Source organism: Prinia subflava, chromosome 9 (genome assembly GCF_021018805.1).
Source record: "Prinia subflava isolate CZ2003 ecotype Zambia chromosome 9, Cam_Psub_1.2, whole genome shotgun sequence".
In the NCBI taxonomy this organism is placed as follows: domain Eukaryota; kingdom Metazoa; phylum Chordata; class Aves; order Passeriformes; family Cisticolidae; genus Prinia; species Prinia subflava.
The window spans coordinates 23,162,113-23,187,941 of record NC_086255.1 but is presented as its reverse complement, the minus strand read 5'-3'; positions in this window follow the sequence as shown (position 1 = coordinate 23,187,941).

Below are 25,829 nucleotides of genomic sequence, written 5' to 3'. Positions count from 1 at the left end.
AAATGTGGAATGTATTATGGATGTACAATATTTCGCAAAGGATAGAGGCAAAAGTGTCAGTAATTTTAATACCTGGAAATAATTAAAATAAATGTATAAATTAAAATATCTGTATGCTCTTCATGAAAATATGCAAGCCAAACACAATTAAGGGACAGCTCTTACTATTTTTTTACCAGGTGTTAATAATGACAATATTACCTGAATTAAATTTCATTAGAATAATGTGGATTTCATTGGAATTATTTGTAAAATGTTCAAAAATCCTGATCCAAAAGCCAGTCTATAAATTTTGATAGGCTCAGGTTTCTAATTCTGGCTCAACTGTTTCTGGAAATATAAAGACAATGCTATTGAATCTCATTTTTTATTGTTTTTTCTGGGAGCCTGAAGTGTGTTAGGTGCCTCACAGGCTAGGAAATAGACTGGAGTCAGTCTCAAAATGATTCCAACCCAAACACACAAGTTTGATTAAGAGTTTGGAGTGTGGACCAAATGTAAAAACAAGATGATCAGTTTGGTGTGGCTGACATTTTTCATTAGGGGATATTTGGCAATACTGTAATTTCTAACATTCAGTTCTTCTAGACATTCTCACATGTTTGATTCCTAAAGACCTTAACCCCTCACAATCAAGGTTAACATTTTATTCAATTTTAGCTTTTGTTTTCTTGTTATTGGAAAAGTCATGACACACCTGCTTGCTGTAGCATGCTGCACATTTGAGTAAAACCAGGGAATAGGATTCTTTTGTTGCCATGAGTGGCAAGCTGAAGAATCCCACAGCTAGGAATTCTGACCAGATTCCAGAGGACGTTTGATTGTCCCAGTGTACAGAACGATATGAACATCTAATCTAATTTGCATCTTACACCTTTCTATTATAGACTACAAAACAAGAAAAACTACAACAGGCATCCAAATTTTCAGTCCTGGCTTGAATTTCTCACTGATTTTACTGGAAAATTTACTGCTTTTTATGAAATGCATGAAAGTTTAAAAACCTAACTGAGCTTTTGGACAATTGGTTGCAAGACTGTCTATTGACTCAATATTACGCAGAGTTAAGTTTCTGTATTATTTAACATAGGCTATAATTAAAACTATGAGCCCATCAGTAGTTTCCTGAAATTCACAATTCACAGTAAAAGATAAAGAAAAAAACCAAAACCTAGCTTTTATCAAGCCATAAAGAACTGTCATTTCTACATTTTATTGTAGTCTAAGAGAAGCTCTATTGCTATTTCTGATTCATGTTTAAGAAGAAATATTTTATGCAATGACTCTGGATTCCACTTGGCAACAATGCACTCACACTGTTTATTTTTGAATCCTGAATTCATTCAGAATATATTTTCCTTGGTGTTTTGTTTTGAAGTCAGGCTTTGTTTCTGAAAGTTAGAAAGAGAAAGATAAGAGTAGAGAATTATGATAATGCCATATATGAAGGAAAAGCCCCCCATCCATGTAAGATCCTTTCCATAGCTGGAAAGCACTAGGAAGAAAATGGTGTTCAGCTGGTGGCTGGATAGGGAATATTCACACTCATAAAAGATGATGTCATTATTGCAGTAAGGAGAAGAAAACATGAAAAATAGCAGCAGGAAGAAATTCTAGGAAGTGAGAAAGTAGTGAGGAAGAAGTCTTTAATTCCCAAAAATTGTCTAACATTTGTAATAATAGTAATAATAATAACAACAGCCAATAAATAAATTGAGGCAAGAGAAAGGATAACACCACTTCATAGTGCCTGCCTATGTATATTAACATAATTTTGACAGAAAAGCTGTGCAAATCCCAGACACACATACAGACTGAAGACAAGGCTGTCTCCACATTTGGAGCTTCAGGAAAATACATGTTTATGCTATTGAGGAACATGGAAATGAAAAGTCAGAGGGAATCCTGGGGACCAAGGTTTTTAAAAGATATAACCCATACCTCTCAATCAGATTGTGACATTCTACCAATTACACTCTGTATGTAAAGAAACAGCTAGAAGTTTTAATAAGGATACCATAGATCCCTGACCCTATCTTCTAGATGAAAATTGTTCAATCTACTTTCCCTCCCGCAGATTTCTTTGGATATCAACCAACACACTTATTAGGGATCTGATGTAATCCCTAATGACACATCTGGTGTGGGTGGCACTCATTAGAATATGCTCTCCAATAAATGATCTGCTGAGATTCTGACAAAATAAATGCTTATTTTCATTATCAGTCACTTACTCCCTGCCACTTCAAATGCACATCCTCCCAGGTATGGCTTCAATCCAAACTGACATCTGAATTACTGTCAAGCCTGATGCCAGATTTTTGTTGATAACATGAAAGTGCACACGTAAAAGTGGAAGACAGACACAGCTATTTACAGTATAGAAACAGCCTCAGAGGTGAGGGCAACCAAAAGAGAACAGTGCGATTAATTACTTAGCTGGAGAGTTTGCAAGGAAAAGGCCAGAAGAGAAAAAGCATAAAGAATAAATAGCAGCAGTTTGAAGAGCCTAGCTATGAACATTTTAAGAGAGTCCCATCTATCAGTGGGAACAAAGAGCAGAAATAGACTGGTAAGAGCTAACTGGCTTCATTATCGGATTGTCCAGCAATCTGTTAGCAATATGTACACACGATTTCATGCAAAGCCTACATCTGTCTCTCTGAAGCTTGTCAGTAACCAGGAGAGCGATGCAAAGAAAGGATTATCAGGGTGTGTGCTTGTAGATCTTTGGTTACCGTGAGCAGAAAAATCTGGACATGCCGAAAATAGCTATATGATTCTTTCTGACGTGGAACTAAAAGTAATGAAAGAATGTTTACAGTATGACTCCTTCTCATAAGGCAGAAAAATGATGATCTAAGCTGTATGACAGATGTCAAGAAAACTGATGTGTGGTCTAGGAAGATGCTTTTAATGACATGCTTGCAGCAGTTGGAAACAAACTGTCAGGCTAATAGCAACTCTTTTTACTGCAGACCAGCCCAAGGAAATGGAGGCTCTTGCCTTGGAAAATACTGCAGGGAGAAGGTTTTGCCTTACCGCAAGTGAACAAATAACTTCCCTAACATGAGAGCAAAATCTTCAGAGTTAAAGTTTTTATTTTTAACATCTTCAGTGTTCAGGGTGCAGTGGTACCAGTTAAACTATCAGTCAAATGCTTTGGACCCACTGCATTTTACTCTTCAGTGACAGCCATGCCCCGCCACTATGCTTCAAATTCCTCAGTGAGTGGATAGGTGGTACTAGATCCTACAGTTCAGAAACCGAGGCATAGAGAGACTAAAGGACTTGCCAAGGTCATACACCAACTGAGCCCAGGCTCCCAAGCCTCTTTCAATGCCCTAATTAGAAGATCTCAGTTTTCCTTTGCAGTGAAACAGGAGATTTAACTGGTGTGCTACTGTGTTTGACACAAGCAGCCCCACAGGGTTTCTTACAATGTAGGCTGAAAGCGTGGCAGGGAAGAAAGCAGAGGAGAGGGGAGTTTGTACTCAGTTCCTTCATGACCCAGGGTGCAGTGCTAAGATGAACTCCCAAGGCACTTAAGGGAGTAAAACTAAGTAGAACTATGGGAATCTCTAGAGAATATTCACAACAAGGCAGTAGTTGGACCATATGACTCTGATGTAGCGTGAGAGCTGAGATCTTTCTCCAGATTTTAACTTCCCTATTTTTAGTAAGTTAAACTTTATACCATGGTAAATAGACTAGAATTCCCAGTCCTTAGTTAATTTTGCAAAGTCATATTTTTCTCCCTGTTTCGGATACAGTTATGTTCTACTAGATTTCCTTTCCTACCTGATAATTTAATGTTACAGCACAATTTTAAACAGATGGCAGCACTTCAGAGACAGGTGACTTCCCCAGAAAGGTCAGCAGTAACACAATCCTTGGAGGTGGAAATAATTATTTAAATCTATTGGTGTCTTTAAGAGAAAACCATTGCATGATTTCTGTAGACCCTTTTGCATCAGTTTTATTCTCAAGTCTTCTCAAACAATATTTTAGGATCTTTACTGTCCTTCAGAAGGCAAAGTTTCCCTTCCTTTCTCACAACATATTTTTTATTTCTTAGTAGATCTGGACCATCCAGTACAGATCAACTCCCTCTTATGATGATCTCTGCACAGGCTCTCCCATAAAGACAGTTAAACAGATCGTGAGAGTTAAAGGTTGTTTAAGGCAAAGAACCAATGGAAATCAGCAGTAAAGAAAGAAGTAGGATTTGAATATCTCAATTTTACAAGAAGTTACAAATACAGATATTAGAAATACAGATCTGAGATCAATACAGATCGAACTGCAATACAGTTTTCTCCTCATATCCGCTTTTTTTCTCTTTTTTTTTTTTTTTTGGAAAGAGGACACATAACAGTAATTCATTTTTTTCAAAGAATATCTTCTTCTTTGTAATTTTTTTTTCTTTTTTAAAGAACTACTTTAGCTTGGAGGAAGTAAATAAAAGCTCTACACTTAAACCTGTATTTTAATGGCAGTCTCTGTACCACAAATGAGTCTCTGATCATAGCTATGCTCTATTATGTACCACTGAAAGTTCATTAATTTAATGTGTAAAACATGGATTAAAATGTGACAGAAAGCAACTACGAAGTAACAAATCAAGTCAAACTGGACTAAATGTTAGTGTAAACAGCCTAAAAATAAATCCTTTGAAAATTAAAATCTACTTACTTACTTAGCTTTGGGGTTTATTTTAGCTCATTGTAATTTCTGTGCAGTGAACATTTGTTCTGGGGCAAAATCCATTTCCTAATAAGTTTACATAATGTGTATTTGCAATCAGAAAATGATAATACAGAATGACTTTTACTAGTTAAGAAACGGAGCACTTCCAGCCAGCTATCATTTCATAAAATTTTCTTGACCACAGGCAAAATCACTCATTTATGGATTGCAGTAAGTGGAGGGTGAGTCCTGTGGTCAGAGTACAAGATGCAAGTTATAGAGTTCAAGGTCATATTCCATATGCCGTACCATTCACAGCTGAAAATAAACAAGTCACAAGCTCACATATTTAAGGATTAGTATTAATTACCATTATAAGCTGGAATTTTCTAGACTGGAACATGAAAAGTTGGTATTGCGTATTTTCAATAGGTCTCACAGTACCTGGCAATTACTTGATTCTACATATTTATGAAAAAGTTAAATATGTCTGGGATATGTTAGTTTTAATCATTCCAGAAGAACTGGAGAAGTATAAACTGCATTGTGTAAAGAATAAAGCATAGGTAGAAATCACTCTGCTTTGTTGTATCATCCATGTTCATGAAAGATTAATTCACATGCAAAAAGTAAGAGAAAGGTTTTAGCATGACTAGGAAGTGACATGAAACTAGCCTTCCCAGGAAGATGAATAGAGCTGAAATTGTTTATTTATTTGAAAATTAACATCCTTATGGTTATGGTTCGTCAAAGGCATCAACCCAATCAAGAGCTGAGATTTCAATGCTCTGGTTCACAGCTAGTATAAGAACAAAGAGCAGCAAACTGGACAGAAAAGCTAGGACAGAAAGATGTTTCAGCCAGCAGAGAAATGATGATTTCCAATGCAGTGAAAAAGCTGGTTTAAGATGGTGTTTGATGGGGGTTTATGCTGCTGCTGCTGCTGTTTTAGTGGCAGAGTGGATTGGATGATCCAGAAGTTCTGTTCCTGCCAATGCTCTAATTTCTCTATAAAATCACCTCAAGACCTGGAGTCAGGCTAATGTTCTGCTGTTTCCTCTGTGTAAAACTGTCACCAACATTTGAGAAGTGTTCAGATCCATCAGTGTTGACCACTATAATCATATCCTACCTCATTAAATCAAAAAATAGGTTTGCAATAATTGAGCACTGCAGAAAACTGGTTACACTATTTATTAGGCACTTTATTTAATTCAGACAGATTTTCTAATTCTGAATGAACTACCAATACTCAGATATTCACTAAACTCATTAGGGTAGTATAAGTATTTTTCTACATTACTATTTAGTAGGGTTAAGGAATTTTTTTTACATAATATGGAGTTTGCTTTGTCAGTACTTCGTCACTTTGGGCAGATATAGATGAGCTATAACTTCTATAATAATCATTATTCCACATAACCCTCAACGTCACTACTAATAGTTGAAATTTTACTCTCAATTTGGTTTGTAAGGATCTTGTCTAATATAAAAATGGCTGAAGTCAATAGGAAAACTCCAAAACTCCTTAAGATTCAGAACAATACAAGGAAGAGCTTTTATTAATACTATTTTCCTTTTTTTTTCCCTTTATTTTACCACAAGTGGAGAGCTATTAACATAAGTTCAATTACGGTAGCTGATATACTGAGGCAAGAAATGGTGATATGTGGTTTTGAGAGTGATTATTATTTGATGGAATTGCTCTACATTGTTTATGTTAAGCTTTCAGTTGAAGCTTGCAGATTTAATTTATGGAAAATGCCTAGAGTGTTTGACAGATGCTATAAAATCAAAATGAAATAATTAACTTGTAATGAGAATAATAGGTCTAAGGACAAAGACATGAAAAGTGATTCAAGGTGGGGAGCAGGGAAAGCAGTGGGCTCCATTTAATTCAAGTTTTCAAAAGATGACTGAAGAGTGGACTCATTTGAAAGGCTTTCTAAAAGCAAAGAAAAGACATTACAAAGTGAGGTAGAATATGGAGGTTCAAAAATATTTAGTTGGTTAAATGTCAAAAAACCTGACCACAGGTGAAGATTTACCTCTGGAACAAACAATTATAGCCAAAAAAGGCTCACTTGGTAGGTTGAGATGAAGACAGGAGGTCTTTCTTGAACAAGCACAAGTTAAAATAAACAAATTACTCAGCTGACTATGCTGTAACATGTAAAAAACAATGGTCTGTGAAATACAAAAGCTGAGATTCTAAAGTAATACTAGAAGGGGAGCCTGTAATCACTTTTTGTGTAAAACAGGCATTGTGGCAAGCAGATAACCAACAGATGAAGGTGATAATAAATTAGTCTGTGACCTGCCCAATTTATGCACCTCTTGAAATGCAGGACTGCCCTTCTAACAGGAGCTGGGCATTAAGTTGCATAACTCTGTAATGTTTACAGTGTTTCTCTGTAATGTTTACAGTGTTTCTCCCCCACCCCACATCACAAACAGACCCATGCCTGTTTGACAGCTGCAGCACACTCAAAAAGGGGGTGAACTGCTGATGCAGTCAGCATGGCAGATATTTTACTTTCTTCACAATAACCTCAAGGCAGAGCTTGAAGACAATGTAGTGGAATTTGTTAAATAATATAAAATGACAGGGAGGCTACCATCACACAGCAATTGTACCCTACGGTTCTTAAGAGGCACGAGGCAGAACCAAATGCCTTCCTGACCCCTGCAGGCACGATTATTTTGTAATAGCCATGCCCACACCCTGCAGCTGCAGTTTGCCTTATAAAATATATTTCATTGTCCTATGAAGAAAGAAATTGCCATTCTTTACTAATTAAAAACACAAAAGGTGGTGGTTAAACTGCTAATTAACAGCTCTACTAGACCTAACATTCAAAAAGACTAGTCCAATAAAGTCTATTGGCCCTTCTAGCTCAGATGGTTCTGAGACATCAGTGTCTATTATGTCCTAATAACACATGAGATTAATCTTAGTCTGGCCTTCTAAAGCTAGGCTGTAGCTTTCTAGGGTGCTTTATGGCTCTTTTCAATAAAAGGCCCCTTTAAACCTTAGAAAGAAATTTTAAAAAAATCTGTTTTATCATATCTTTAAAGCATGGAAGTATAAACCTCGATGATGCATGAGTAAAAAATGAAGTCATCATAAGTAAGAGAGACAAAAGGCTCTCAAGTGCTTCCTGGCTTTCATAAGTAGATTCTGTCCTCTGGAAACATTACGATTTCTTTACTGCTTTATGAAGTTCAGTAAGGGGATGTTGATAAGAACAAGGACCAGCTAGCAAGGTGCAGGCAACTACAAGGGTTCTTGGGCAATCAAGAGCTTGTACCTGCACTGTGCAAGGAGGAGCCACTGGCTGCACATCAGTGGTTTAGTAACGTCTGCTGTTTGCATGGCTCCCCTTGACTCTTTTGTCTGCTTATACAATTTGTTTGTAAAAAGCATTCTGTTAGATGCTGTTTTCCTCCTGAGCCTGCTGTACAGTCAAACTGGGCTTCTGATGTCAAGCATTTACCCACTAAAAGGAAGTGAGGTTATAGCTCTGGAATTATGATGCACAGGATAACAGACTGAATCAAAAAAAAAATCCATAATCATCTAGAAACACATAACAGCCATGTGCATATACACACAAGCAGAAAGAGGGGGAGTGGGAGAGTTGTTCTTTTTTGCCACAAAGTAGAAGTCTTGTCTCAAAACAAGCATTTGAGATGCAATTCTTACTGTGGTGAAAAAAGACCTGACATAACAAGAGCTGTGTAAACAGAGTTGCTTGAGGGTGCCCTTACTATTTCTAGCATATGGTGGCCTCCTATTTCATACAAAATAATTAAGCTCACAGAGTTGATACGGATCTGCTGCCCTCAATAAATTCTTACTTTTGTAAGACTGAGCTATGTGATTGCCCATTTGGGAAGGTCCAGACTTGGCCAGCTGAAGCTATTTGTTCAGTAACATGTACAAACACCACAGCCAAACAATGCCAGAGCACATCAGGAGCTAACAGGACTACTTTCCAATACTGTTCTTCAAAATGCCCTTCATCAGATCATGATAAAGCTTTTCTGCTACCACAGTTCATTACAGACTATGCAAACTCTCTTTGTAGTAGGAGAGTTCCTTTAATTCATCAGATTTAATCTTTCAAATGAATACCAAGCTTTCCCCCTCCTCAGCCTTTCTTGTAGTTTCTTAGATAACTTACACTCTCTAATGGAGCACTGCATACAGAGCAGCTTTCTCCCTAATCAAGTTTTTGAAAATTACTCCAGACACCTTTTAGACCTAAAGAAGAAGAACAACTTTACTTGATGGAGAGAGCACTCAATTTTATAACAGCCTAGCTCAATGATTCATAACAAATCATGGTCACCAACGGGAAACTTGTGACTAACTTCCCCAGCTTTCAGGAGGACAATTGCCTGGGAACCCTTTATGGCCTAATAGAAGCAAGACTTGGGAAAGAGGCTCTTTGCTTAATAGTGCTAACAGGCTAACTCACACATCCACCCTATCTGCCCACGTATAGCAGCTCAAAAGGAAAATGTGAAAGCACTCTCTTAAAAGTTTGAAGCTAATAAAGGGAGAAAATTGCAAGAAAAGGACATATTTTTCTTTTTAACTCTTGTTTTCCCCTGCTGTCCCTCACAAAACAGCTAACCCCAAATAGGAGCCAAATTGACCCCTTTGAGCACCTCCCTTTTACAGAGTGCTGAGGAACTACTTAATTCTTGACAGCTGGGTCAGCCCAGAGACTAGAAATCCCTGTGCTTAGGGGATGCAGCTGTGGACTTCCCCCAGTCAGGGGGAGGGTTAACTCTTTCCAGGACCTGCTCCAGCAAAATCTATACACAGTATCTGCTTGCAAAGTAAGATTGAGCTCTGCATGCGATGAAATGCTGGAGTCCTCTGCAAACACCCTGTTAAGGAAGTATTTCTTCAATCTATGTCACTGGAAATCTTCTTCAAAGAAAGTATCTCACATTTTTTCTCCTCCAAAGTTAACATTTTCTGAGAGACTAGTTTATACTGTTTTGCACCCAGATGATATTTAGCTGAAATCCAGCCATTCTGATTATTAAATTAGTCAAATATGTAATACTGAAGTCTCTGTACTACTCACATTTGGAGAAGAAACTATTTAAATCCATAAAATTCAGAGGAGTTAATGACAAAGTGATATTGAATTAAATTAGCAACCTAGGGGCTAAATTTGCCTAGATCCACTGCTCTATTAAACTTTCTAACTGTGTGGGGTTACATGTCAATTAAGCAGTCTAGCCTATTTAATGTTACAAAAAACAAAACGGGATTGCTAAGCCAGCTGAGCTGAGGTGTTTGAAGGAGAGCTGTCTCGTTTACTCATTGATCATGGCACAAGTGCAGCAGGAGGGATGCCTCTCCCTGCTCATACCTTCCCTCGTGCCTAGGCTGGCCGCAAACACCCCAAGAACATTTTTCCTCCATGTGTGCATACTGCATGCACTTCCCACAGTGCTGGTCCAGGGCAATCCCGGTCTGTGTTCATTCCCTGGGCTCTCCAGGCCATTAGGGCTGCACAAGCCAGAGGCACACAGACATGGTGGCCACAACCACTACATTCACTAGCCATGCTGCAGGAGTCATACCGGGCCTCTGGGCCCACCCCTCACTGGCACAGTTACAGAACCTACGCTCAGTTATGAGCAAGGAGCTGTGGATTGAGCTATTGCCATTTACTGCATCCACACAAAACTCCTGTGCCTGCATGCAGTGATTTACCAGACTGTAGATGAAGACATAGGTATGCAATGGGAATTCTATAGATACACTTATTTCATGTACAATTAAAATACACTGTATGTCAATTCAGCACCTATTAATCACATTATTGATATTTTAACTATCTCTGTAGCCAACGAGTGCAAACTGCTCTGCCTGAGTGTCACTTCAATACCGTGTATGCTGTGTGTGAACTTCATGGAAGAGGCTTAACAGGCCATCAAATCCTGTTTCTCTGGAGTACTAGCACCCATTTATATGGCCCTTTTCATAAAGGTATCAACTTCTGATAAGGTTTATTAGACATTTAATCAGTTTCATTCCAGCTACAAGGCTATTCCAAGACCTCTCCCTTAGGTAGTAAAAGAATCAGGAATTTTCCAACCTATTTTAGTTCACAGCAAGCTTAATTTAGCTCTTTTGAATCCATGAAGTTTATTCCTATGAAGTAATTATGTAATATAATCTTGCTACCCCCAATGGAAAAGACTGGACTAAACCCAAGCCTTTCTAAAAATGTGTTCAAATCTATATTTTTATTCATTGTGTTGACTCTTGGCTTTAAATAAAATACACACACGAGAAGAGTTCCCACAGTTTTTAAGGTTAACACAACCCAGTCTCATGGGCTGCCAACTGTAGCTACTTGTCTGTGTCAAAGTCATGTGAAATTTGAAGTTACCAAGACATTCTTGCTAAAAATAATCACACATATATCGACCTTTTCTGGAAAACTTCACCTTTCACTGGTAAAGGCAGCAGCGAGACACTGTTCAGGAAATGGCAAATTAATCAAATATTTGAGAAAGAAAAAAAAAGTAAATCAACTCTCAGTCACTATGAAAATCTGTGTTATTTAGAAACATGCAAGGGTATTTCACTAACAGACAGCAGAAACTCTGCTGTGCAATATTTGCTTTAGAGAATCTGCCACTAGTTCATAAGTAGCTTTTTCTGTTGATTAATACTGGTAAGTTAGTTCAGAGCAAATCAGAATACCCAAACTGTCTTTTACTGTTCTGAAAAATATCAAAGGTCAGCCCTTTCCTAAAGGCCCTCCAGTCAGGCTGGTGGTAGGCTCATGAAAAGAAAAGCTCTTGTCATTGTAGTACTCACCATGAGACAAAGCAGAGTATGAAGCATTTATTCAGATGTATACTACGAAATAGTCATCCATTTGCATGATGATGGAAAAATGGGAGCTCTGTGGAAAGCAACTCAACAGCTTAGACTGGAAAACCATTGTCTGATATTGTGCATCTAATCTGAAGTTGCAGATTTATGCTTCAGGTGGATTGTGTTTTACCTCTGAATCTCCTTCTCTTGGGAGGGGGTAAAAATGGAATTGGATTTATATCCCTGTGTTTTCTGAACCAGACACTGCCTAATAATATAGGAGTCTAGGTACAGAATGACATTAAAGGCTGTGAGTATTTGATGTTAATCAATGGATGGCTGTCTCAGTGGGAGTTTGCTCATTTCTGCCTTAAGAGAGCTAAATTGCTACATCTAGCTATGCTGGGCTGTATTGAAACAAGCAGTCAATACTTTTTTCCCCAGAATCAATATATAAAAAAGTAACTCAATGGAAGCGACCTGAGAAATGTGCTAGAAGGTAGAAAACAAGAAGCAGTCCACATTGTGCACTGTACCCCACGCTGGTTAACCAGACAGAAACATGCACACACCTGTAAGAGGATACAGCATTTCACAGAGATTTTGCCTGGCCCACAACTGGCTATGTAAACTCAACAGTAAGACTGAAGATTAAAAGGAGAGAAGACAAATATTTCCTTTTCCGTTGACACCTGATACAGAAAAGCACTTAATCATTTGCTTAAGTCTACCCCGATTCAGCCCAGCTGTTAAGTTTAAGTGCTAGAAAGTCGATAGGACACAAGCACATGTTTAACTGCATTGCTGAAAGGGCGGTTTGCAGCTCAGGATGTGGAAGATGTGACATGAAACACTGTTTTCTGCACTGGCCTTTGCCCAATGCCAAATCCAGCTTTCATGGGTGGCAGCTGAATCCCTTTCCATCTTTAAAGTGTGAGAATGGTAAAGATGTTACAAGTCATACCACCTGAGAAGTGCTGAGCGCTGGGAATCTTCCTGATGTCTCTAAAGGACTGCAATGTCTTTGGCAGCAGGCGAAGGAACAGGTGAAAATCCCTGAGAGATATCAGTGAGTACATTTCTGAACAAGGTGGAATGGTGCCTTGCTGAGTGCTCTTACTGCTGCTGATCCTCACCGTTAATCCAATATTTGGGGAGCACTGGAAGGGGCTCCACGCTGTTTTGATGGGGGAATAAACGACAGCCTTCCTAACGTGGTGCATTCCCGTGAAGCAGCTGAAGCACAAATGAATTCAACAGACTGAATAACCAGAGACAGGGGTAATGTGCAGTGACATGGTAACACTGCAAGCATGCAGTAAGGGTGTGTGCCTGTGTGCTTGTGCCTGTGTGTTCATGTAGAGCAGGAGAGCTGCACCTGTGCCCCAGTCCCAACATCTGCTTTATTAATGGGTAATATGTGCTCTTTACAAAAACAATTTTGTTACGTGATTTGCAAAACATGAGCCCCAGGAGTGTTTTAGTGGAAGAGTAGAGATACTCTGCTCAGATTTCTCTATCAAAAAGTAAACATGAGCCAGAAAAATATTTAGGTATTATATTTCAGAAGTAATATTTTCTTCTTATACAAGATTAACAGTAATTCCACTCATTTTTCATGGTCTCAAAAGAGGCAATTAAATTTGCTGTATCATAGGACCTACAAATTAGGAAAGAAATGGAGGGTTGTCATGATGTGCTTTTAAAATCACATCTAATATCTGCTGGTAAAAGCTCTCTTCATATAAATGGAGAGGCAAGACCAAAGTGTACTGTGAGAGGCAGCATCCTGGAAATGAAGAGCACCTCAGTCCTTCTGTCAGCCTGGATTATTGTGATAAGTGTCAGAGATCTTTACTGACAGCTAGAATTTGGAGTCAGATTTGCACCTAAACTTATTTTTGCCTTTTTTTTTTTTTTCTGTAGTGTTTTTCTAATATAATAGACAAAATAATGGCTCGCTGGAATTTTTTTTTTTCTTTTTTAAGCTTGTCAATTATGAAAAGAGTGGGTGCATGGAGCAAATATATTTGAGGTATTGCTGTTTCTCTGAAAGTGTTGAATCTCTATTGAGCAGTATATGCAAGCAACTCTTCACCTGAACCAACAATCCAAAAATAAGCTTAGGACTCCCAGAAACAGAAATGTGTCTCCTCAAAACCTTCAACGACTATTTTGGGTGCTAATACTTTCAGGCATTATGTCCTGGGAGAAATGCAGTCTCTGGGCATAAACCATTACACTTCTGACAAGAAGCAGCAACAAAAAGAGCCTCAAAAGTTGCCCATGGCAGCTGAAAAGAGATGAGTGTCATTGGATGTGACAGAAAGTGATGGGGAGCTGGTTGCTAACCAGGTGTACACAGGCTGGAAATAGATGATTAAAAACACTGTAAGCCTTAAGTGGTGAATCAAAGGAACAGCTAAATTTTTTTCAACATTTTCTTGAATAGAGGGGAAACAGTCTTTCCACTGTGACAAAAGTAAATCCAAATTTATTTTTACCTCTGGCTCCAGATCATTAATTGTATTGACAGTCTAGCTTGATGGTACTACCATAAAAAATCTAGCTTAGCTGTTCTTTATGCTCCTTCGGTAGCAGCTGCTTGTCAGTCATCTGGGATACAGGTTGAAAGCAACCAGAATAAATCATGCCCTAGTTGAAAAGAGCAACCTTCCAGTTTAGGAGACATTTTTAAAAAATATCATCTTTCTATTATTGTTTTTCTCCATGTCTTTGTTACATGACTCCTATGCAGCTTTTTCAATTCAGCATCATTATTCAACAAATTAGCTCAACTTTAGAATAATATTTAGATAATTTAAAAAGTGACATTTTCTCTTCTGTTCATATCTAAGCATGCATATAACTACTTCATTCAGAGAAAAAGTTTTAATACCTTATTATAAAAAAAGTTTGGTTTTCTTTACCTTGGGGAGAATCTCTAAGTAATAAATAAATTTAAAAAGGTGCATCATTAATTTCAGCCATTACTCAAAAGCTGTGGTGACATCAGGTTTATGGTGATTTGTGAAGATTTTTGGGAAAATTATGGAATATGAGTGTGTGAGAGGACATACAGCCCAGCTTTGTACCAGTTTGACACAACTCTCTCAACTGAGAGCTGCAGTGAGAAACAAGGCTACGTCAATTCAGTTTCATTCCCACAGCAGGAAAAAGAGAACCCAGTATTTAACACAAACTGACATTTCCACTGCTGATGCCTTGTAATGTGTTAACTAGATCACATTTGATCATTATTCCAGTGTCTAGAAATGTGGTCAGTAATGCTTCTTTCATACTTCTGGAGACCTCTACAAGAATCAATTTTAAAAAAATATCCACAGCTAACTGAGAAATAAGTCTTTTTCAGATGCCTCAGGGCATATAATTGATAATACTTACCCCAAATGGCACTTACTGCAGAAAAATGTAACCAGCTGCACAGCAATGAAAAATCATGGTAGGACTTTCTTTTACATACCAGTGCAGCCAGAAACATAACCTGGAAGGTCCCATTGGCCATTAAAAACTGTTCTGACTGCAGTGAGGTCATGTTAGGTCAGCATAGATGCATATATTACTGACATTTGTATTGTAAGTAGACATTAACTCGGAATCAGATGGCTCTAACCCACTGGAGATTAAAAATGAGCCTGTGCTTTGTACAGCGGGGAACTGGTACACAGAGCTGCAGCTCCCATCCAAGAGGTACCGATAACAAAAGGCAGAAACCAAAAAATAATAAAAGCAACACCAACCTGGGGACACAAAAAGTCTACCATCCTGCTTCTGGAAAGGCACTGGAAAAGACAAGTAAAACAACCCACTGAACTTAATGGCATTTTCCTTCTTGGCACATCTCACAATCGCTATCAGCAATTTCCCCAATTTCAAAAAGGTGTCCTGCCACCACTGCGAAGGCTTCAGCTAATTTGAGTGCATGTATACTCAGCTGAGAAAATTTTCATAGAAAATGATTATATAGTCATAATACCATTAAAAGAGATTAAGTAATGGTTAATAGAGTGAAATTAATCATAGTTAATTGATTAAAGTATATGAACCATTTTTTGCAGCGTGGCACCTCCATTTGAAAAGCAACTTGGTCTAGGTATGTAGGAGTGGGGAATGGGGAAATTAAAGCAGAGAAATGTATTGAAGGAAGATGGTAAAGCCTGAGAAGTAAATGCTACTAAAATCTGTGGGATTCAATGTTTAAAAAACAAAGTACCATGTGGATCCAAGTGAATGATCCCAGCCCACAAGTGAGAATTATACAGTTTGGGAGCAGCAAGGAAAAACACAGGATATTCCTCAAGCTATGTCTCACATTTTGCAGTGCACCTGTTATCAAACTGAATGTATCTACTCCTTAAGCATTTAATAATAACTGGAAACTTTCCAAAAACCAAAGGCAATATGAGTATCATAATATATTGATTTTAGCATTTTATAGTGCCCCAATTGGTTTCATTTTCTTGAAAAGGAAAACACAGACTTAATATCCTAATTCAGCCAAAAATAGAAGCAACCATTTAATTAATTAAAGTTCACATCACTCAATTAAATTATGAGTTTAGAAACCAGCAGAGCATTTTTGTAGTTTTACAAAGCTATCAGAAATACTTGCTTCAGGCTGAAATTTTTGCAGTTTTTTGGGTTACATCGTTTGTTTTTTTACTTTAACTAAGAAAACCATTTTGATGTTATGAATTAAAAAAAAAGTAAAAAACCTCAGACTTTTAAAACTACAGCTATTGAAAAAAAAATCGTGAAACCATCTTAGAAATATTAACAGCACACCATTTCTGTAAAATCCACAGAAGGTTTAATTTATTCATATCTCCAAGAGCTATATCTCATTTTTCACTCAGGTCAGTGACCCTTCCCACATTTCAATTATAGTGTTTATCTATCCCAGTTTCCCCTTTTTGGGTAGAAAACACGTCCACAGTAAACAGTAGTGGAAAAAGAGTTATACTTATGTAATACCTAACAATTACATCTAAATTACAAGGCCCCAATGACCTTCCCTGATTCAAAGCCTTTAGCACGAGCAGGAAGTTTGTGTTGTGAGTACAGCATAGTGCCAGCTGCTTACATCAGTGGTTTGGTCCAGAGCAGCAGTCCAGTTCTCAAGTCAATCCCATGTGATTTCTGTTCTCAGAGTATTTTGGTGTTCATAAATTAGAATCCAGTTGGACAAAGCTAATCTGAAAGATCTGTCACAGGTGCACATCCAATGTGCACCGACACCTTTGGGAATATGTGGGTTTGAACCACTTCATCCTTCCTAGAGTTTCAGACTTCGTGGATAGCTGGGGTGTTCATGGCACCAGGCTAAACTCAGTCTAGAGGAAAACACCACAGTGAGTCAGGGTAGACATAAAGGCCTTAGTGCCCACTGCTCAGATCTACTGCCAAACTCCTATTGCGCCTAATTACCTGCTAACACAGTTACAGCCTAAAACTGTTGCTGTAATTTAGGGCCATTACTTCTCATTCTAGATAGTAAAACAAATGACTCTGTGAGCAACAAATTCCCTTTCTCTTTAAAAATAACATTTACACGCCAGAACAGTGTCTTCACTCAGTCTTCTACAGACATCACAGCCTAATCCTTCACTCTTTCAAGACTTCTCTTGGTTTTCATCTGGAGCTGCTCTAAGTACTCCACCTGTTCCCAGAGGTGTGGTGCCAGCCTTCATTGGCACGGTGTGAAATGCAAGGCTTATTTCATGTACTTTACAGAAGATGCTTCTCTTATACTTTCCAATACAAGATCTGCATTTTTCCAGTAAAGGAAATGGACATAATGCTGATTCTTACTTAAGCTCTATTAGAAGGCATCCTTTTGTACAAAACTGCCCCACAAGAAGCTGTTCCCCTGTGCATGTCTGTGAAGCTGATTATTGCTGTCTAAGCACAAGCCTCACGCAGTGTGGCCTACATAATTTGCCAGCAGAGCTCTGGGAAATCTCCATGTTCTATTTTATGAGAAATTTTGCTTGGAGTTCCTACAATCATTTATTAGCTTCATTTCATAGGAAATGTCATATACAGACTTTAGAAATAGAAGAAAAGTACTTATGTTGAAAAACTCCATAAATTACATTATTGTTTTTACTTGATAAAATTATGTGTCTTAGTCTAAACATAAATGATTGAAACACTCATTTCAAAATGAAATGTGCTTTTTAAAGAGCCTAAATGAAATACTGTTAGTAGTATGTTTACCAGCTTTTAAAGAAATAGCATCAAAATTCCTGTGCTTCAGCAAAATATTTAAATGAGTTGACATTTTCATATACAAAAATGTACCACATCAGAATTTTTTTGACCAGCTACTCTCTGTGTGATATCAGGGATAATTTATTTCTGGATATTGATTTAAGAAAATATTATGCATTAAGAAAAACCTCAAAGATTGGTAACCAAGAGGGACTGGCTCTGTGAAATGTGGAGAATAGTATTTCCAACTGAGATAAGTCTGCATTTCACATAAACAGATTAGAGAGTTTAGAGACGGTACAGGCTGGCCAGTTGTTAAATAATGTGACAATAGGCTACAAATTATCAGTGTTTGCAAAACAGAAAAATGTCACTGAAACAGTTCTTCACTGCAGACTGTATCGAATACGCTTTTTCTTTGGACAAAGTCAAAAAATCTCAGAACACACAAATACTTCAAGGTGTTATTAAATAATGTGAATAAAATGATAATAAAAATGCATGGAATTAATGAATAATTGAACGTTTTTGCCCCCCTAAAGCCCTTGCTCTGCACTGAATTTTCTTAAAGCACATTGAAGAGAAATAATTTCATTCTGATTACTTATAGTTTAAAAATCTCAACAAATGTTGTAACAGGGCCTGGATGTTACTCCAAGACCTGCAAGTGCTCTCCATATGAAGCAGAAAGGTGATAGCAACTAAATGATTTCTGTATGCTATTCTACTCCAACAGCAGTGAGTTCCAAGGTAAGTTTCTTTCTTGGTGTTGAGATAATTCTGATCTGGGGTTTTAAGATGAAGCTCTGTTAATCATTCTTTAGGGTTCTGTGTAGTAATAGAGAATCAAAAAAACTGCAAGCAGAGTTTGTTCATCTCATACTCAAAGCATGACACAAACATTACTGATTTAAATACTTTAGAAACTATATAATCAACCTTCCATTTCATACATGAATTAAAATAAAACAGGATGACTTCCTTTTTTTTATGATAACTACTCTGATAATTTAACCTACTCCTTTTGAAAATAGTGATTCAAATGATATATGTTAATTAATGTGTATATATGATTGGCAGAGAGCTAGTTAGCACCATCCTTAGTTGCTGGGCATTGCATTTGAGCAGATGGTGATTGTGAACATGCTCTGAAGCTGAAGCAGTAACCCAGAACACACAGCATAGAATGAAACATAAATTAATTACTTGCCATGTATTTCTCTTTCCACTCTCAGTGACTGAAAACCTAGATTCACCTCCCCTTTAAAACTCTCTATCCATTTTTCTTTTCATTTGTCTTACTCTTTCTCAAACACCAAACTGAGCCCTAGATCTCGGATTTCACCTGAGATTTGCCTGCCCTAGCCTGTGCACTGCTTGCTGGTCATGTATCTTCTTCTGTATATTGTTATCAATTTATTTTACAAGTGAGAGCTGTGTCTCTCTGCCTCTGTCAGTGCAGTGCAGCATCAGTTCCCACTCTCTGTCAGCAATTGTGAAAACCTTTTAATCAAGCTGGAGCTCCAGTACAATTTTTGGAAGGCAAAGCTGCTGCTGTGTTGAGCAATGAAACACAGCAAAGTGTTACCCCTTTGGTATCAGCTTTTTTCTGTTCTTTAGCTATTTACTATGCATGCACTATGGGTCTGCTTCTCAGTTATGATCCTGTTGCTTTGACAGAATGAAGACTCTAAAAGCAGATGTAGAAAATTCCCTCAAAATCCACCTTCTACAGTGAGCCCTTATCCTGCAGCCTCTGCATAGCATCAAAAAGGATAAGGGATTTTAGAGAAGCCCTGCTTCCAGAGCCCAAATATGGACAAAGGTGGACACTCAAGCAGTTTCAACTTGTGGACTCTACATTATTTCAGGGAGTCTGATGAAGACATGCAAAGAAAATATGCATTTCATCAAGTTTCAATCATCAGCACAAAGGTCATCCCTCCACTGGAAAATTTCTACAAACTAGAAGTTAGCAGAAAACTTTGAAATATTGGTGCTTTTTTCCATATTTGGTCAGGACAACAGAAAAGAAATTCACATACAGAAATCACAAGACCCCACTTATGCCAAGATATAGGTGTTTTAAAGTCCTTTCTATTCTCTTCCCACTCTATTAGCTGTATTAATAGAGATTCAGGTAACAGGGTATAAATAAATATGCTGGATTGTGCTAGTGTGTTCTAGTGAATGAAAAAAGCCATCTGCAAAAATAGGTGATTAAAAATATCTGCTTAGAAATATCCATTTGAAATGGGATTACACATTGGTATTTTTTCCCTGGCAGTTGAATGTGGCAGTTTATGGAACATATATTATTTTCCTCTTCCAGATTCCTCCCACTAAGTAGAGGAGGTCGTCCACCTTTATTGGTAGCGTTTGATCTACAGCAATTCTCTGTCCTTCAGCAGCATGAAAAGCCTCTAATCAGCTGGTAGTGTGGACCCCAGCTGGAGAATGCTGTATACAGCAGCGAACATGGTACCTGCTCAGAATGAAAATGGACTGCTCTATTTGCTTAAAGCTGCAGGCAGCAAAGCACCACTCTTTGCATGTTAGTCAGTTTGGATTTGATCTTTGGAAAACCGGGGTTCTGGGAATTTGCAGCTCTTGGAAGGTGGCAGTGTTTACAAGATGATTAAAATGACCAAAGATTTGCAAGTAACTGCCCTGTCCACCCCGATATTATTCTTTGGAATAATTCATGAAAATAAAAATTAAACACCTCTGTGTAACACCCTGTTTGTCTGACAAGGAAAAGAGCAGAAGAAGTAAAGCGTGCAAACATTTTTTTGTGTATAATTTTAGCACAACAGTTGTTGGCAGACTCCCACAAACATCTCTTCCCAGGCAGAAATTAGTCACCAGGAAATATACAGCCATGGTTGTTTACTAGTGAGGACAGGACCCAAGACATACCCTCTATAAATGTAGTGTATGACAATACTGTTGCCTGAAGATGTCTTCATAAATGCATTTAGCAGATCTATCAGATGTGATACTTGGCACAGTAATTCCTCAAGGCATTGTACAGAAGAATTAATCAACTGTATGCAGAAAGAAAGATACAGACAGCAACTATAAAAAGAAGGCACACACATGCAATTCATACATTTTTGTTGCTTTTAGCAACTCCAATGAATGCAGCCCAATAACAAAAGTTTCCTCAATAAATGCACCCAGGAAACCAGTGAAGGTAAGTGAAGCTGTGCAGGAGATACTGCAGCAGCCAGCAGAGAACAGCCTGTGGTCAGAAATGAGAATTTGCATTTATTTAGCTGATAAAGCAAAAAAAAAAAAGCTAAAACAAAAAACAGTCCCAAACCCACCAGCTGTGATTACAGTGCAGCCATGAAGGTGAGGAAGGAAGAAAGGGCAAAGAGTCAGTCAATAACTTTCATCCAGATGTGAGGTAGTGCTGTGGGGAACTGGGGCAGGCCAACCTTCTGGCCCCAGCTGTGTGGAAGTGATGAAACACAAAGGAGAAAACCAGCCACCCGTACCCTGTACTAGGCCTACTCCATATAAATACTGAAATCTCCCTGTGAAAGCTGAGTGCAAATTCTGCTAAGTTCTACTAAGGCATCTTGGCCAAGGATACACCAGAGTAATTTTCCATGTGGAGAACAAATATCTACACAAAATGTTTATTTTTCTGCAAAGAAGAGAAAGAAACAGATGACAGCGCAACTTGTGCTTTCAACACCTTCCTTACCCATGACAGCTGTACCTTGACCCTTTTCTGGAATGGTCCTCCAGAATCTCTCAGAACAGATCTTTGGGCTGCATCTCTGGCTCATAAGCTCATCTGTGTTCCTAACTGTAAAGCTTTTTCCCTTAGGAAACTTCCAATACATCAGTATTATTTTTTTAATGCTGCCTTCTAAATGATTATTTATTGATTCATCCAAAGTATGTACAGCAAAATAATGAAACAACATACAAGACTATAAATATTTTTCCTTTACCAAATGCTTGATCTTTCAAGCATTATTAACCTCTTTTCATTACAGCTACTCCCACCCTTGGCTAGGAGAAACATCTCTATATTTTGAGAGACCACAAAACCCTGTTAGCATTCACAGACATTTCCAGTGCAGCACTGGGAAAACACTCAGCCCCCTTTCTCTCTTTTCATCACCAGGGCAAGGCTGGGAACTGTAAAATTTTTCTAGAGCACTGGAACCGGGCTAGCAGTACTCCACCCAAGTTAATAGCTTTCCCATAATTTCCCTTGAAACACCAGGTATTTTCTAGATTATCCTTGCTATTACTGTGAGGAAGATTTTCCCAACAGTCTGTTGCTTTTAACTCTTTATGGGGAGAAAATGTTAGAAAGGTAAACTAAGCTACATGAGAGAGAGAATAGTTTTTTGTTCTTTAGTCTCTTCATGCTCACATTTTCCGTGATGTCCATGAATCACTCAGAGGAACCTGTCATGGACTGTACAAGTCAGGATACTAATGAAAATCTCTTTGACTGAAAAGCAACATAGACAAACGCCTAGCAGGGAAGTTCTTGTTCTCTTTTTATTTTCTTTTTTCTTCTTTTTTAATAATGATCCATAAATTCATGTTTGTCTTTAGAATAGAGCTAAATCCTAAGAAAGAATGGCACACCACATATTTTAAATAACTACTGTAATAATCAGTTTCATGGGTTCTCCAAGGTTGAGAGCAAATTAACCAATCAACCTCCACTTTAATCAACTCTTAGGTGATTAGGGCAAGTGATTTGCAAGGCAGCATGAACAACACATATCAGCTTGCTGAGTTTTTGCTGACTCGAGAATCCTTCTGTGTTTGCATAATAGATCTAATAAAGATTGAGAACTACAGCTGTGGAAGGCTGCCTGATATGAAATATTCTGTGAGGGATGTTATGATAATAATCTTTCTACTGCTGCCATACAAATAAGTCAAGTTGTATATATGTTTTGTTTGCACATATGCCCAATTAGTAGCTTCTACCTCACAGGGCAGCTTTTCAAAACAGTAATAAAAAACACAGGCTGCCTCTATTTAAATATTTAATATGACTAATCAAGAAATTCTGTTCAATGTCATTTTGCTTCTTCCTCAGATAAAGCTCTCCTGACCATCTTAAATGTCCTCCTGAGGAAAAAAAACCCAACACTCCTGGATGTGAAGTGTCAGGATCCAGTCCTTACCTGGTGACATAGAGAGATGAGAGAGATGAAAGATACCTGGTGATTCTGCAGCCTGGTTCTACTATGTGCAGCATATTTTCCTGAGAACTTAAGTGCCAGTGCATGCCGCATTCTCTCCAAATGCAAGCTGGCATGGTGGGGAGAACTGTGTCTGCTAATCCTTTACAATATAAGAGCATGAAATCTAGGATGCAGTCTAAGTTATCCAGAAGCCTACTGTGCTGAACACCTGCAGACTCAGGTGTGTCCCCAAGAAAGATGCAGTTGTTCAGGGTTCCTAAGGATTTATACAAATAAGATTGATATTACTAACAACAATTTTCTGGGCCCTTTCTCTGGTGAGAACATGTGCAGATAAATCAAATAATTATACAACTGAATCTAGATATTTAAAATACCTGAAACTACCTGTATCAATGCAGTGCCTCAGGTACACATACTCAGTTCCTCTTGCCTTCAGGGACAGGTATGTGCTGCAGTGTAAGAAACACAGATGGCCCTTTTGCTAAAGCCCTCTTCTCTCTCCCAGCTTATTACACCTCCTGCTCCACTGAGTCTCAGCAGGATTTTCTGGCCTCTTCTTGCCTTAGATATATTCTCACAGTCATAATCTTACATAAATCAACAACTAAGTGCTGGACAGTCAGATCTCTGGTCCACTTGAGGATTTGGGAATCTCGGCTACTTTCTCAGGCTCCTGTCACTCTGGGACTTGGTGAGAAAAACAGCCTGACAATGTGAGATCATCATGGGGCAGTATTTGTCTGAATTTTCAGACAGTCTCAGGAGAGGCAATCGCTGCAGCTTCTGAAGCTAGAAAAGAAAATTTCGGGCCTCAAACCTGACTAAATCCTTAAGAAGAAGAAATTGCATTGGGCATTCTAAGACAGATTTAATGGACACTCCTTCCCACAGCTGACACAGGAGACTTTCTGGAAGTTACTATTCCTTAATGCCCAGCCAAACTTTGCATGTGTTGTGGCAGGGAACATTTTTTGACAAAATAGACTTTAGTATCTTGTCAGTAGCTTGCAGTCTTTATGGCAGACATAATATACAGCCCAGATCAGCACCCACAGAAATCAATGAGGGCTCCAAAGGGTAGAAAATTAACAAAGGGCTGATATACAATTTTTTGTCCAAGGAACAATTTTTGGTCTGTATCCAAGTACCCAAAATATGTTTTAAAAATAAATTCAGGTTCAGAAAGTATAATACTTTAAGAACCAAAACTGAAGATAGGCTGTGCAATGTTACAAATGCTTTTTCCTTAGGAACTTAAAATAAAAGGAATGTTTTTTCCTCAGGAACTAAATAAAAAAAATTGAAATGCAAGCAACTCTGTAAAACCATCAACTGAAAACCATCTGCCTTTTCACACAAGAAACCAAAGAAAGACGTTCCTTAAAAAGTCACTTCTTTTTAAACCTTTATTTATTTGCAGATTTACATGTATTTATGTTCAGAAGGACTTGTTCTCAGCCTTAATCAGATCAACATGCTTGTAAATGTGTATATTTTTCATAAACTTGGGTGGGCTACTAATCTGTGCAGCCCTAATAAAAAGGACTGTGTGGCAATTAGCTCTAACCCACCCCTATATGTAAGCACTATTACATACTGGCAGCAAATTATCGGGACAAGTCATTAGAGTTGTAATAACGAGATCTGGAATATATTGAATGTCTGGTTACATAAACACACAATCCAGCATACCGTAGGAAATTAAAGGAAATATTATCCAAAGAAAAATAATCACTATTTCTATTATAATACCTTCATTTTTTCAAATGTTTTCTCAGCTTGTCATATAAGACATTTTAAATCAAGCTGTGAAATGAGAAATACTAAGTGGCAAACCTTTCAGTAAGATTTAGTCTCAGGAACTTGAGAAACAACCCACTTGCAATATTTCTCTGTTTGAATTTTGTGGGCAAGACCTAAATTTCAAGTCATGTTTTGAAAGAGAGAAAAGAGACAGGTACCACAGGAACCCTCAAAGCAGCTGGTGCAATGAAATAGCATCAATTCATAGAAGTGTTCAGGCTGCTCATGGGAACGGCTGCTGTATTTTCATACTATCTTCACAGTGCTCTACCACTTGTCACGAGAACCAAACCAGACCTACTTCCCATCTCCTGCAATTCCTTGCACACAGAGGTAGGAGAGCCCGTGGTGGGAGGATCTGTGGCCAGGCCATTGCTTTGGCTCTGGGCCCGAGCACCACTGGCTTCCATCCCAGCTGCCCTCTCAAGGAGCAAGCCCACAGTCAGCCCGCACCGTGGTGGTCACCAGCAGTGCAAAATCAAGAGTGGGCTGAGATGGCTTTAGGCTGTAGGAAGAACATCAAAGGAATAGTGCTCAAGGCTCTGGGGAGTGACCCAGAGGAGAGGAAGAGCCTACATATCAGCATGAGAAATTACTCATCTGCAGAGTAATCCCCCACAGGGCTCCCAGGGTTAATCAATTTATACTTTATGTAAATCACAGATGAACCTGTTGCCTGTTTGCTGGCACCGTGGTCTTTAGCAGTCTGTCTACTACTGGATTATTTTAACATTGCTGTGAGTCTTTTGACCCTGTAAAGTCACTGCAGTGTTGCTCAGTTTCAAACCACACCTGAGCTCAGGAGCACTGCAGAAGCATGAAGGAACGTACTTTTCACCATCCATGTACCACTAACCTTCCAGCATGTAGTTGTCTTGCATACACAGAACTGCTCATTTGTTATAGCTCTGCTAACAGTGACCTATATGAAAGCACCAGATTTCATACATTTAGCCTGTGCAGGTACAGAGAAACCAGTATCTTTTAAAATACATCTTTAAACCCCAAAAATTAACACCTTCGTTTTGTTACTTATTTACTGTATTTTG